General features: G+C 45.0%; 1 pseudogene; it reads right to left on the bottom strand.

Moving 5' to 3' along the window:
- Positions 1 to 5,671: 5,671 nt before the first annotated feature.
- LOC147727958 (phosphatidylinositol 4-kinase beta pseudogene) overlaps positions 5,672 to 13,983 on the bottom strand; it is a 31,227-nt pseudogene continuing 22,915 nt past the window's right edge.

The following is a 13,983-nucleotide window of genomic DNA, read 5'->3' as shown; positions in this document are numbered from 1 at the left end:
TCATGTGCACAAAATCATATAAATTCAGCAGTTATAGTTACCTGAGCTAACTATAACTTACACCCCGCAATGCACTGCTTATGACCTCACATCTTACATCATTCATAACATGGTCAGTGACATCATTGATGATATCTCAAATGGCAACACTGATGACATAACTCATGACATCATCCAGTGAGTTTAAGTATTTTCTAAGAGTTTATGATTGTTAAACATTTATACTAAGCTACTAGATAAGTTATATTAGTATACTATGTATACTACTAATGAGTGATACTATCATTAACATGTGTGAGCTGAGTGGGTATATGACTAAATGTATCAGTGTGTGAGTGGGTGTGTAAGTGCATGCATGAGTGACTGTATGGGTGAATAAGTGGCTTTGTGACTAGATCTGTGGATTGTGTGAGTGGTTGTGTGAGTGGTTGTGTTTGTGTGAGTGGTTTTATGGGTGTGTATATTGCTGCACAGGTGTATGAGTGGCTGTGTGGGTGAGTGAGTGAGTGTGTGTGCGACTGTATGAGTGAGTGAGTAGGTGTCTGAATGTCTGTATGAGTGAGTAACTGGGTGTGTAAGTGGCTGTATGTGTGAGTGAGTGCCTATTTGAGTGTTTGGTTAAATGAGTTAGAATGGGAGTCCTTTGGAGAGTGAGCATCTGTGTGAATGACTATATGGGCGAGTGAGCAGGTATGTGAGTGCTTGTTTGGATGTGTGAATGGGTATGTAAATGGTTGAGTGGTTGTGTGAGTGAGTATATGAGTACTTGTATGGCTGCGTGGAGAGGATAGGTGTGTGAGTGACTGTATAGGTGAAGAAGTCTATGTGTGAGTAGCTGTATGGGGGAGTGCATGGTTGTGTGAGTTCATGTATGAGGGAGTGAGTGGGTGTATGAGTGGCTCTATGGAGAAGTGAGTAGGGGTGGGAGTACTTGTATGGGTTTGTGAATGGGGATGTGAGAGGTATGTGGGTATGTGAGTGGACATACAAGGGATTGTATTGGTGTGTGAGTAGTTCTGTGGATGATGTTATGAGTGATGTTATGAGTGATATCATCAGTGATGTCATTTGATATGTCATCAGTGATGCACTGACCATGTCATGAGAGATGTAATATATGAGGTCATAAGCAATGCATTGCTGGGGCATAAGTTATTGTTCGCTTAGGTAAATATAACTGCTGAATTTCTATTGTTTTGTATGAGTGAAATCTGAACAATAACATCCCTGTAACCTTTGTTTTTTATCAGTGAATTTCTAAGTATTTAAAAATTCTATTTCCTAACTATAACGTCCCTGTAACATTTGTTTTTTCAATACATTTCAAGGGTTTTTAAAATTCTATTTCCTAATATTACAGCCCTGTAGCCTTTGGTTTTCAAGTGAATTTCTGTGTTTTTTTAACTACTAGGCGCATTTGCAGAGTGGTGGAGAAAAGGGACCAGTGACTCAGGCCAACTCGCAGCAATCCCGCTGTGTGGGACTTACTGCTGGCAGCAAGAGGGCTTCTTGGCCAGAAGGACCCACAGCATCCAAAGGGATCTCAATCCTCAAACAAGTAGTGTGCCGAGAGGCGCTCTTGCAGAGTGTTGGAGAAAGGGGGGTGGGGCCTCCCATCAGCTCTCAGCAATCCCACTGCGTGGGACTTACTGCTGGGAACAGGAGGCCTTCTTAGCTCCCAAGGACACTCAGCAGCCAAGGGCACTTGATCTCCTAACCAGCAGAGCACCAGGAGGGACGTTTGCAGAGTGGTGGAGAATGGAGGCAGGACCTGCCACGAGCTCTCAGCAATCCCACTGTGTGGGTCTTACTGGAGGTATCAGGAGGGGTTGTTGGCCCCTAAAGACCCTCATCAGCCTAAGGGACTTCAACCGCCAACCAGTAGTGCACCAGGAGGTGTGTTTGCAGAGGGGTGGAGAAAGGAGGTGGGCCCAGTACGCTTTTGGCAGTCCTGCCGTTTGGGGCTTACTGGAAGTATCAGTTGGGGTTGTTGGCCCCCAAGGACCTTCTGTAGCCAAGGGGACTTAGTCTCTCAACCAGTACTGCGCCAGGAGGCCTGTTTGCAGAGTGCTGGAGAAAGGGGGTGGGCCTTGGGTGACCTCTCAGCAATCCCGCAGTGTGGTACTTACTGGAGGAAACAGGAGTAGTTGTTGGCCCCAAAGCTCCCTCACTAGCCAAGGGGACTTCATTCCCCAACAAGTTGTACACCAGGAAGCCCCATTGCAGAGTGGTTGAGAAAGGGGGCGGGGCACTGACAACTTCCCCTGTGGCTGGCGTTTAGAAAAAATTATATATTTTTGCCATGGAGGAGGGGGCCCCTCCCTGGGCCGATTTCGGCCCCAGGGACCCCATCCCCTGGGGCATGGCCTTTAAAAGAATATTTATTATTAGGGAAGGGGGGCCGCGTGGCACCCTCTCTGAGGCGTGTTTGGCCATGGGGACCCAATCCCTGAGGCCCCACCATTGCACTATGGGGAGAGGGGACCACGTGGCCACCCCCAATTAAATTAATCATAGAGCCCCGAGGAGTTGGCGGTCCCTGGGGCTGTGGGGGGGGCTGCACAGGCTCCCCACCTTAACTTAACACTTGCCCAAGGAGGCTGCTCCAGTTGAAAATTAAACAAAAAAATGCTTTTATTCCTACCCTGCCCCCTTCTCTTTTTTTTAACCTTTTTTTGTGGTACACAGCTCAAGCTGAGTCCCAAGATGGCTGCCAACACTTCCTGGTTTGAAGTGTTGGCAGCCAATCAGATCTCAGCACAAGATCAGGAGGGCTCCCGTATCCTTTGGGTCACTATATCTACCGATTAGGATTTCTGTTAATATCTCTAAAACTACTGAACAGATTTACACTAAATAACAAAAAGGCACTTCCCTGGACCAACATCTACCTTCCTGCCAAATTTAGTGTAATTCCGTTCAGCAGTTCAGGCTGTAGTCGTGTCTAAATGTCCTATGGGAATTAATATATGGAAAATGCGTTTTGGGACCCACCCTTTTTCTCTGCCCCCGTTTAACGGATCAGCACAAACATTTCAAAACAGCAGCCGGAGTGAGAATCATACTAGTTTTGTAAATCTCGCTAGAATTACATGGAAAGCCTGTTGGAAAGCAACTTTGGGGGCCCCTTGCAGGGCCCCCTTTCTACCATGGCCCGCTATGGTGCCCCCTGTAAATCCTTGCATCATATGGCAGGCACCATGAAGGATTTACAGTGACTCCCATTTCTCTATGGGAGCTTGTGCTGCGGCCGGTCTCCAACTGCCGCGCCAGTTCCCATAGGAAATGGGAATCTGTGACCGTACCATGTGTGGTCGCATTGTAATTGCCGTTTCGGACCACCGACCCGAGGTCGGTCTCAAACCCGCAGGGATGTCGACCGACATCCTAATTAGGTTCTTACTATTCCCACTCCAGTCGGTGCAACAGTAGGGAAAGTGTTGGATTGCGGAGGGGTCAAATTTACTATTCCCACTCCTGTCTGTGCAGCAGTAAAGAGAGAGTAGTTTACTACAATTAAAACCGTTTAACAACTACAGTAAATAACAACAAATATAAATATTTCAATCTATAATATATATACATTTTTTTAAAAATAAATGCGCATTTATTACATTGTTTAATAAATTTTTTAAATAAAACAAATAATGATATAATTAAAATACCACACTATGGGGCCCATTAGGATGGCGGGCCAATCGCCCCCGCCAGGCCGGTGGTAACCATCGCCGGCCTGGCGGGGGGGATCTGCCCACCATTTGTCCCGGAATGACCACCACCATATTAGTATGGCTCTGGGGTCCGCGGCAGACGGAAAGACCGTCCGCTGCTTTTCCGACCCGGTCAACTTGCGACCGGGGCGGAAAAGGGTTTCTATGGATGGCGGTGTCTTTCAGACACCGCCAGCCATATTAGGATGGGCTTTTTAAAATGCCTTTCCGTGGCGACATTAAGGCATGCAGAGTCTGCATTGGGGGCCCGATGCAGGCCCCCATGGACTCTGGGGGTGGGGGGTGCACATGGGGGGTACCTATGGTACCCCCCAGCAGTTCCATGCACAGCATTGCAGGCACTGCGTGGTGCCTGCCATGCTGTGCATGGAAGCGCACTGCATGCCTTCCTGCGATTGTGGCGGCGGTGCTGAGTGCACCACCCACCACAATGGTAGGAATGCAGGATGCGCCCGCCAATGTGGCGGGCGCATCCTAATGCCAGGCACGGGACCCCCGCCCTTATGGCGGGCGGGCGGTCCCTGATACCGTGAGGATGGTGGGCGGGCAAAGTCCGCCCGCCATCCTAATGGGGGCCCAAGTTTCTACAATTATACCAACCAACAAATATAATTTTACTTACAATTAAAACTATAATATAATAACACATAACATAATTAATAACACATTTTTTAAAGAATACACAGCTATTTTTATGTTTATTATTAAGTCATTTCCTAAACATATACCTTTAGAAAGTAAACAACACACACCTAAAATATATTTTACAATTCTGATAATTACAACATTTTAATAATTATCAAGTAAACAAATAATAATAATTAGGTAATAAGAAAATAATTCGATTTCACTAGATTCATCTTATTTTAATACAAAGAAACAGGAAAGCGTCGGCATTCAGTGGCTCATTGCTCTCTTTAAAAAGTAATGATCCCTTTGATCCCCCCACCCTCCCCCAATTCCACCCTTTGTGGACAGTAGTGCAACAAGTGTCTCACAAACCTACAGCTTTGCATCCTGCCACCTTCGACGGGATGTAACCTAGCTCATTTCTTTGGGATCACCCTGTGCGGGTGGGTTCCACAGTGGACTGTCGACCTGTTTCTGCATGTGGGTCACACAGTAATTCTTCGGTGTGTTCTCAAAAGGCACCAGCGTCCTCCCAGATCTGCCAAATATCAGATAGAGATCTTTAAGAAGGGTTCAACATGTCTGACAAATATCTGGTGCTGTAAAGTATGGGTCCTCTCCCTAACTTACTAAGCAAGGAAGGGCTATTGAGAAATTGGGGATCGGAGGCTGAAAAACAACATCTGACAGGAAAGATTTAAGGAAACACAAATAGTTCTCTTGAAAAATAATTGCAACCCCGTAAGAAAGACAGGCATGAAAAGTCATGGCTAAGACTGTACAAAATACCACATAAAAGTTACACACAAAAGTAATGAGACATTGTTGTCTGGGAGTTCAAGTCTTTCCTCACTCTACCAGTCTAGGACCATGCAACTTGCACAATTATTGTAGCAAAGCCAGGACACACATAAGCAGAAGAGGAAGGATGGCATAAGGGGCATCTCAGTCATTCCAACAAAGGCCATGAAAATGAAGGTTAGGGGTGCGAGGCCATTCAGGATGGAAATAGCCAGTCCGAGGCCTGTGATGATCACCTTCATGATGCTGTAACCACTGAAGAACATGCAAGTAAGGCAGGACATCAAAAAAGATCATTTCAGTGAACAAAAGATGGGATCTAGGTTATTTCAGAAGAGATGGGCTCTGGCAGAAAGCTCCATCTTCATACAGTGCAGAGTGTGACAAACTGGTCCGCCCAGAGGGAGCGAGTACTATTTCTTGATTATGTGCAAAGGCGAAGGGGTAGTAATGCTGATGGTGCTGGATGGGGGAAGTCCTATACAGGACCAACCCTACAGCGTCTTTCTTTCAGGAAACACCAGCAAATGTTTGAAAGCATGATTGGCAAGGCCGTCTATGAGGCTTTCAGAAGTCCCAAACACAAGTGAGAGGTGTCTGGAAGATTGCAGGCATAATACTGTGTTAGAAAGAGGGCAGTGGTCTTTTTCTGGATCCTCAGATCTATTAGGGTCATGACCTTCCCTTTCTCAGGCATGCCCTAAACATGGACACCAACAGTTCCAACATGATCCTTTAGTTTGCGGACATTCATTGTTTTCCAAATTGCATTTCTAAAAAGAGACTGGTAAAAGGTCAATTGGATGATGCCCGTCAACGCCGGGTGGGGCACAGTCTCTCCACTTGGGAGCAAAACCTTGCTTCTATTGGTAGCGGTGTCCAGGGTATCACCCAGCACCTGTGATCTGGAGCCCGGTGGCACAGGAGAGAGGTCACATAATGCAGTTCGTCAGGTACTGGAATCCATCGTACAGCTTGGTGGTGATGGACCGCATACTACCATCAACAAGCTGCTCCACCAGTAGCTGCTCTTCGGTCATGTGCATGTGAAATCACTCTTTCAGGTTGCGAATGGTGCTGGAGCCATGAAAGCAGGGCAACTGGAAACCTTGCTGCATTATCTCCACGATCTGCACCACTTTGTCCATGTGCTTCCGAGCAGCGATGAGTCCCTGCAGCATCAGCTTCTTGTAGTAGTTGAACATGTCACCATCAAGGCCTCCCATCACATCAACAAACTCAGAGGTGAGCTTGAAAGCAGATGTCTCAAAGTCAAGGTTTCTTGGAGAGCTGGAGAGAATGAACCCAAAGTCAATGTGGATGATGTGCCCCTCGGCGTCCAGCAAGATGTTCCCATTGTACCGGTCCTTGACCTGTAACAGGTAGCACACCAGACAATAGCCGGCACAGCTTTGTACAAAGTTGCGCTGAGCAGTCAGGAAAGCTTTGGTGGTATAGTTGTCATGCTCTTGGAGGAAGTAGTCCAGCAGCAAGAGCTGAGATTGCTTCTTCACCCGATGGATAGAGACAGCGTTGACAATGGGCTCAATCATGCCGCTGTCGGAGGAGATAACCAGGATTTAGTATGGTTTGATCCACAGAGGAACACGTTCCTGCTCCCAGATTACCTGTAACTGTTTGAGGACTTGGAAAGCTAGCAGCTCTTGGCGGAGGTCATCCCCACATTTCACAATTACGGAGAGGAGTCGCCAATTAGGAAAGTGCCCGTATGGGGAACCTTCCCGGATCCGCCGGACTTTCTCCTGCCAGGGCTTCTTCAGAGCCACTGCGGATGGGTCATCAGGATCTCTTTGAAACTTTGTTGGCGCATGTGCAAGGTTCTCGGACAAACGTCGTCTGATATCTCCAGCAGCGATGAAGACCGGCTCCTTGCTTTCTTGGCTGGTGATGCTGTCCACGGAAAACTGTGAAATATTGTCACAGCTGTTGGTGTGGACCTCGGGCAGCTCCACCTGGAGCTTCCCAATGTCATCCACAGACCAGGCTTCGTCGTCATTGTCATAGTTGGGAATGGTGGGGAAGCTGCTGGCCCTCTGCTCATGGGTTATCCCACATTCCAGAAGGTTTCCCACCGAGCGCCTGCTCATGATGCGATTCTCTGGAATACGGACAGGTACCACCGAGGTCTCGAAATTTTCACATTCAAGTACTTCGACATACACCAGATATGGAGCCTTGTCCTTGGAGTTCAGCACCATGGCCTGGGTGTGGGGCACTCGTACGACATGGTGATCGAAGGCGGCAGTCGGCAGCCAGACCTGGGCCGGAAGCTTATGGTTCAGCAGCGACAGCTCAGAGATGAGCCGCTGGGTCTTCTGCTCCTTGGTGGGCAGAGTGGCTAACCGCTTTCCAATCGCCATCATAGACTTGATGAACTCCCGCTCAGGAGCCAAGCGTACGGGCTCATCATCGTTCTTCACTTTGGGGTTGCTTGCTGTTTGCTTCAGGCTGCTGTTCAGACTGATGCTGACCGTTGCATCGGATTTGGAGCGCTGATGAGTTCGTTTGGAAGGGGACAACCCCTTGTCAGGGGCTGAACTGAGTGTGGGCAGCTCCCTCTTCTTGTGCGCTGGCTTCAGCTCATCAGAGAGGATGAGTTTGCGCAGCTTGATCCCACAGGAGTGGCGCTGGGTAGGGATGTGCATGTCCGAGGAGTAGGCGCCAAGTAGCCAGGCACACTGCAGCAAGAAGTTGATACTCTGCCGACAGCGGTGTATGATGTACAGCTTAATGGCATGCCCAACGTCTTTGTCCATGTGGATGTACATGTTGAGCAGCTGCGGCAAGTAAAAGTCCACATCCTCATTACGGAAATAAAAAAGTTGATTTCCAATGTAAGCCTGCACCCCAGACTCCTTGGAATTGTACAAGTAGGATATGGCCATGGAGATGTCAAAGAGTTTAGACTCAAAGAGCCTCAGCAGCCAGGACTGCTTGGCCGAATTGTTCTTTTGTCGCCTACTGGCATTTTTGACAGTATTAATGTCAATTGGTGACTCCTCCTCCTCTCTTATTTTTGTGGGGGTCCCCACGGTAGTTTCGAGGTTTTGATGCCCATTTCGCCCGTTCACATCTCCGTTCACCAGCCCAGCCTCACCATGATGATCGCTGTCCTCTTCCATTGATTCGCACCCATCGATCTGATCCAGATTAGATTTATTTAACTTCCAGCCCTCTATCTTTACAAACCCAACAATATGCACCTAATATATTTAAGAAAATAATAATTACATAATTTAAATAAGTAATTATCAACTATGCAATTAACTAATAATAAAATATTTATATTTAATTACCTTTTCACCCTTTACCACTACAAACAGCATGCACCTCATATATAACTTAAAAGATTTCCTAATAACAAAGTTTACTTAATTATCAATTAAATAATAATTAATAATTAACATGGATTATTCATTAATTCCTTCACACTCTTTACCCTTTATGAAAACCACAACACACATCAAAAGGAATAATAAATAAGTAAGGTAATTATACACTTTATATAATTAATGATCAATTAAATAACTAATGATAAATTCAAATAATTATAATTAAATTACTTTCCACCTTATACCCCTACAAACCACACAGGCAGAACTTAAAACATCATGCAATTAAAAACAATTAACATGCAATTGACATAATTATCAATTAAATATGTATTATTAATTAAAAGGGAAGTATTAACTATTATTAAATTACTTCCCAGTCTGTACCCCTAACATAATTAAAATAATTATGTACACAGCTAACATAATTAATTATTAATTAATTAATATTGACTTATTATTTATTACGTATAATTAAATTACTTCCCACCCTACACTCCTACAAACCCCACAACCTGCACCTAAAATGTAACACACTAAAATATTATTACAGAATTATTTATCAATTACATAAGTAATAGTTAATTATATTTAGATTACTTCCCTCCCTGTACCACTATAAACCCCACAACCCGCCACGGCAATAAAATACAAACAAAACAAATACATTACATTTAAAAACTGCTAAAAATTTAAAAATTATATTAAAAAACATTAACAGTAATTATACATACAATTTCTAGCCTAGTAGGTCTCTTGCTATCCTTTTACAAAGGCTACCAGTATATTTTGTTCATTGTAGATCACGCTACTAGGTACCCAGATGCTATACCATTGACTTCAGTAGTAGCACAGGCAATGAGTTCTTTTCTAGGGTGGAATTTCCCTAAGAACTCCTGACTGATTTGGGAACACCGTTCCTGTCTAGGGTAATGGCACAGGCATGCAAGATTCATGGCATACAACAGATTTGAGCCTCCATTTACCACCCGCAAAATGGATGGCCTGGTTGAGCAGTCCAATTGTACCATTAAAGCAATTTAACAAAATAGATTTTAGTTTTCTTTGCTGTTCATGGCCAGGCCCAGTGTTCCACCGGGTTCTCCCCATTCAAATTGTTTTTCGGCCAATAGCCTAGGTCTTTACTAATTATGGCTGCTGAGCACTGGTAATACGAGGTTGGAACCACTGGAATATGCAGCAAGTTCAAAATCCAAGGTCAACACTCTCTGGGAAGAAGTATAGCTAAACCTAGCCAAAGCACAGAAAAACAAAACACTAGATATGACAAACTGTCTAGGGTAGTAGAACTGAGTGTAGGGGATACGGTCTTGGTGTTGTTTCCATCCTCTGACAGAAAGTTACTAGCCAAGTAGCAAGGTCCATTTTCTATTCTGGGACAAATAACATGGTAACATACTGGGTAACGGTGGCCGTAGAGCTAAGAGGGGACAAAAATCTCTCATAAACCTTCTAAAGAAATGGGAAGATCCGAACATGCAGAGCCTCACAGGACACCTACTTTCTTGTTGACAGACTTTCAACCTTTGGAAATCACATTTTTCCCTATAGGACAGACCACAAATGTAAGGAAGGTTGGACTAGGGCCCTTCCTTTGTTCTGAGCAGGAAAGTCAGCTGCGGTAAGTGTTGGGGATGTCTTTTCTGTGAAAAACAACTCTCATTCAGCATGATATTGTCACTAAGGGTAGTCAGGTGGTGAGGTTACAATCATATCGGATACCAGAGGCCAGGTTAAGTGCAGTAGAAATCAAGGTACCAGTATGTTAAAAGAAGGAATTACAGAACCCTCCAACAGTGTTTGGTGTCCTCTGGTTATGTAGGTTCCCAAACCCTTAGGTTTTGCATTGACTTCCACCAACTAGTAGGTTTAAGTTTGATACTTACCCGATGCTCGAGTGGACGAATTGATGGAAAACTTGGGGAAGGCTCTGTGTTCCTATCCACCCTTGTTCTCACTAAAGGATACTGGCAGACTCCCCTGACTAAGAACGCTAAAGAAAACACTACTATCTCAACCTTCTCTAGTCTATATCAGTTCAGGATTCTGCCTTTTAGTCTCCATGGGGCCCCTGTGGCCTTTCAACGGCTGATGGACCAGATCTTATGCCTGCATCAGCAATATGCGCAGCATATCTGAATGATACTGTTATAGTTGACACCTCCTGGGTTGTCCATCTCCAACACTTAATGGCTGTCTTCACTGCTCTCCGAGAGTCCGGACTTACAGCAAATCCAGAAAATGCAATGGGGCCACCGACTCAATTCGCAACATGGGGGATCACATCCGAGCTGGTATGATCAGTCCACAGGTGAATAAGGTCAAGGTCAATAGAGACATCCCTAAATCTTTTTTGAGGTTAGTGGGATTCTATAGACGGTTTATCCCCCACGTATTTGAACTGGCATTCCTTCTCACGGATCTACTGAAAAAGAACCAACTTGCAAAGATAACCCATTGGTATTTAGATCAGCTATGGAGCTTTGACCTGTTGAAGGAAATACTGTGTACTTTCTAATGTGCTCAGACTTTTAAAAGTCTTTTGTCTTACAGACTGACACATTGGGTAGGGATCTCAGTGCAGTCCTGTCCCAACTTCACCACAGAGGCCTCCTACAGCCTGTGGTTTATATAAGTGGAAAGCTTCTTCCTCGAGAAAGGCCTTATGCCACCATTGAAAAGGAGGACTTGGACATAAAGTGAGCTATGGAGGCTCTCTGGTATTATTTGCTAGGATTGTCGTTTGTTTTGCTTACGGATCATGCCCCTCTCATTTGGTTGGCCCACCACAAAGATTCCCACCCCAGAGTCTTACATTGGTACTTAGCGCTCTAAACATTCTGATTTCTTTGAGGTTCTAACTGCTGCGATTCTAACCCAGAGCCATGTCTCAAGCCAAGCAACTGGGGGTCCCATGCTTCACTGGGCACCAGAGGAACAGAGACACACTGACCGCTGGAGTCAGGAGTTGCAAAGTAGGCCCCAGAAGCATAGGATAAGGGATCCGATGAAGTCCGGAATAATAGATTTGAGGTCCTTGCCGCTTCGGCTCTAACCCAGAGCCATGACCCTAGGCAAGTAAATGGGGGTCTTATGCTTCATTGGGCACTAAGGTGGAGATACCTTGTGGGGATGTGAGGCTCATGCTAGAGGGTTTTGAGGAGGCACTGCTACAAAGGATGTTCACTACTGAGCACTAAAACCGTCTTACCATGAGACTTGTGGAACCAGGACTCATTTTTTTGTTTTTGTATGTTATGGATCACAGATGAAGGGCTGCAACATCACAAAATAAAATTATGGACGGAGTGTTAAAACTTTTCAAATACTCTTCCCCCCTCCCCAGTCACAGATCTGGGTTTACTCCATCACTATTTGGCCTGCTTGTTACCCCAGTTTGGACCAAGCCATATGCAAGTCAGTATTGACCCTGCTCCCCATGGCACCAGTCCAGCCCGAACTGCCAGGTTAGGTCCTCCTTTGGACCGGAAACAAGCATACTGGGTCCGGTTTTGGGATATCACCACTCGTGAGCCAGGCTAGCTTGAATCCAACGGCGCAGTGAGCAAGGGACCAAGATCTGGGCATACCATGAGTCACTTAGGGCTCACATAGCAACATCTCAAAATAGAATGATGAACGGACTATTGAAAGGGCTGACCAACTTATAAGAGGGTAAGCCTGATACTTAGGAGGTATATTTATTTATTCTCCCAAGGGCTGTCAAAGGTTATGAGAGCATAGCAGAGCACTGGACAGACCTTAGGAACCCAACACATAGAGACCTCCAAGGCAGACTTTAGAAAACGGAGAAAGTAATTTTCATAATTTATTACCAGGTGGTTTGCACCTTAAACTTCTACTTGAAATGATAACAGTAATAATATTCACTTTAGATAAATAGCAATCCATAAAGCATACAGCACAAAAGCATTCATAAAACAATATTTAACAATCAATTAACAACTAATATTTCATAATTTATTTTGCAATTAAAATGTCTAATATGCCATTGAAGAGATATCCTCATGCCAATGCCCCATGTTATGTAATATGAAACCGTCCTTCAGACAATATTTTCAATTGTTGACTTATTTCTATATAATATGGGGCACTAGATGACCTTGAGTTTCTCATGCAGATATTCAAAGCCCAAATCAGGTGTTCTATAACATTTTTCTTAACTGTTTATTGATTTTTAAGCAAAAGACAAGAACATTTGTTCTTATACAACATGGTGGGGTCATATTAATATTATATTTAGTTTTTTATTGTTTTTCTTAACATTTTCCAATATAACATGCAATCTGAGCTTACAACATGAGGCTTTCAGGAGCATAATAAAATCGTACATTATACATACAGTTAGGAGACGTCTAGCCACAGTGATCAGTCCGAATTGTAGGCCCTTTCCAGGATGACCCAGTGGGTCCATCATATCAAATCTACTGGAACGCCGTCAGGTCCAGGGTCCTTACCACCCAGACTGAGAGCGAGAGCTCTATTCATTTCTTCAAGCGTGACTCTCAAATCTACCTTGTCAATATGTTCAAATTGGGTACCATGCGAATGTGAGACAAGATTTCCTTGGTCCTTATAGACCTTTGAAAATTGCTCGATCCAGGATTCCTCGGATATAGAGATCTCAATTGAGGGACCCTCACCAACTGTTAAAAAAGGGGCCCTCGCTGCTCTCCAAAAAGCAGCACCATCTTTCTGTTTCACTGCGCAGTGGATGGATTCCCATCGCTTCGTCTCTCATGGTGCTTTTTCTCTCTTTAATAGCCCGTTTGCATCCCAGTTCAACCACGCAGCACCTGTTGGGAGGTAAGTATGTTTGCCGTTGGGGCTCCGTATCCGTGTCTTGTTGCATGGTTCCTTATAGGGCAGTGAAAGCCAGTTCATAATGCTCTGTCCACCTACACCACACCCGGTCAAATTTATTGGGATAACCTCTGGCTGCATATACAGTTTTGTCCACCCCCATATATGTGTCCATCCCAGCAAACCACTGGGCTTTGGTAGGTATAGTAGGCGACCCCCAGGTTTCTGCCATATCCTCTTCACCCCTATCAACCCAAATGTGCCAAAAATTCACTTTTTCCTGGGGAGATCATAGTCACCAGGAGTATGAATTGGGGAGTATGGGGTATCTCCTCTCCCAGTACAGCACTATGTTCCTGCAATATTGTGTCCCAATATGTCTGAATCTCTTGGAAGTTCGACAGAATATGGTAACACTAACCTTCAGCCTCTCTGCAACTAAGACAACTAGACAAGGGGATCTGCCCCATGTTATGAAGATTAACCCTGCCTAAGTAGACCCTGTGTAAGTTCTTCAATTGAATCAGGCGGAAGTGTGATCTTATGGCAACCTCATGATGCATCAGGGCGGCCTCCCGGGTCACATCTTCCATCTCACCCAAGTCCTGTTCCCACTGTTGTCG

The sequence above is a fragment of the Lissotriton vulgaris genome, chromosome 3_1 (genome assembly GCF_964263255.1).
Source record: "Lissotriton vulgaris chromosome 3_1, aLisVul1.2, whole genome shotgun sequence".
Lineage (NCBI taxonomy): Eukaryota > Metazoa > Chordata > Amphibia > Caudata > Salamandridae > Lissotriton > Lissotriton vulgaris.
This window is presented reverse-complemented; position numbering and strand designations above follow the sequence as displayed.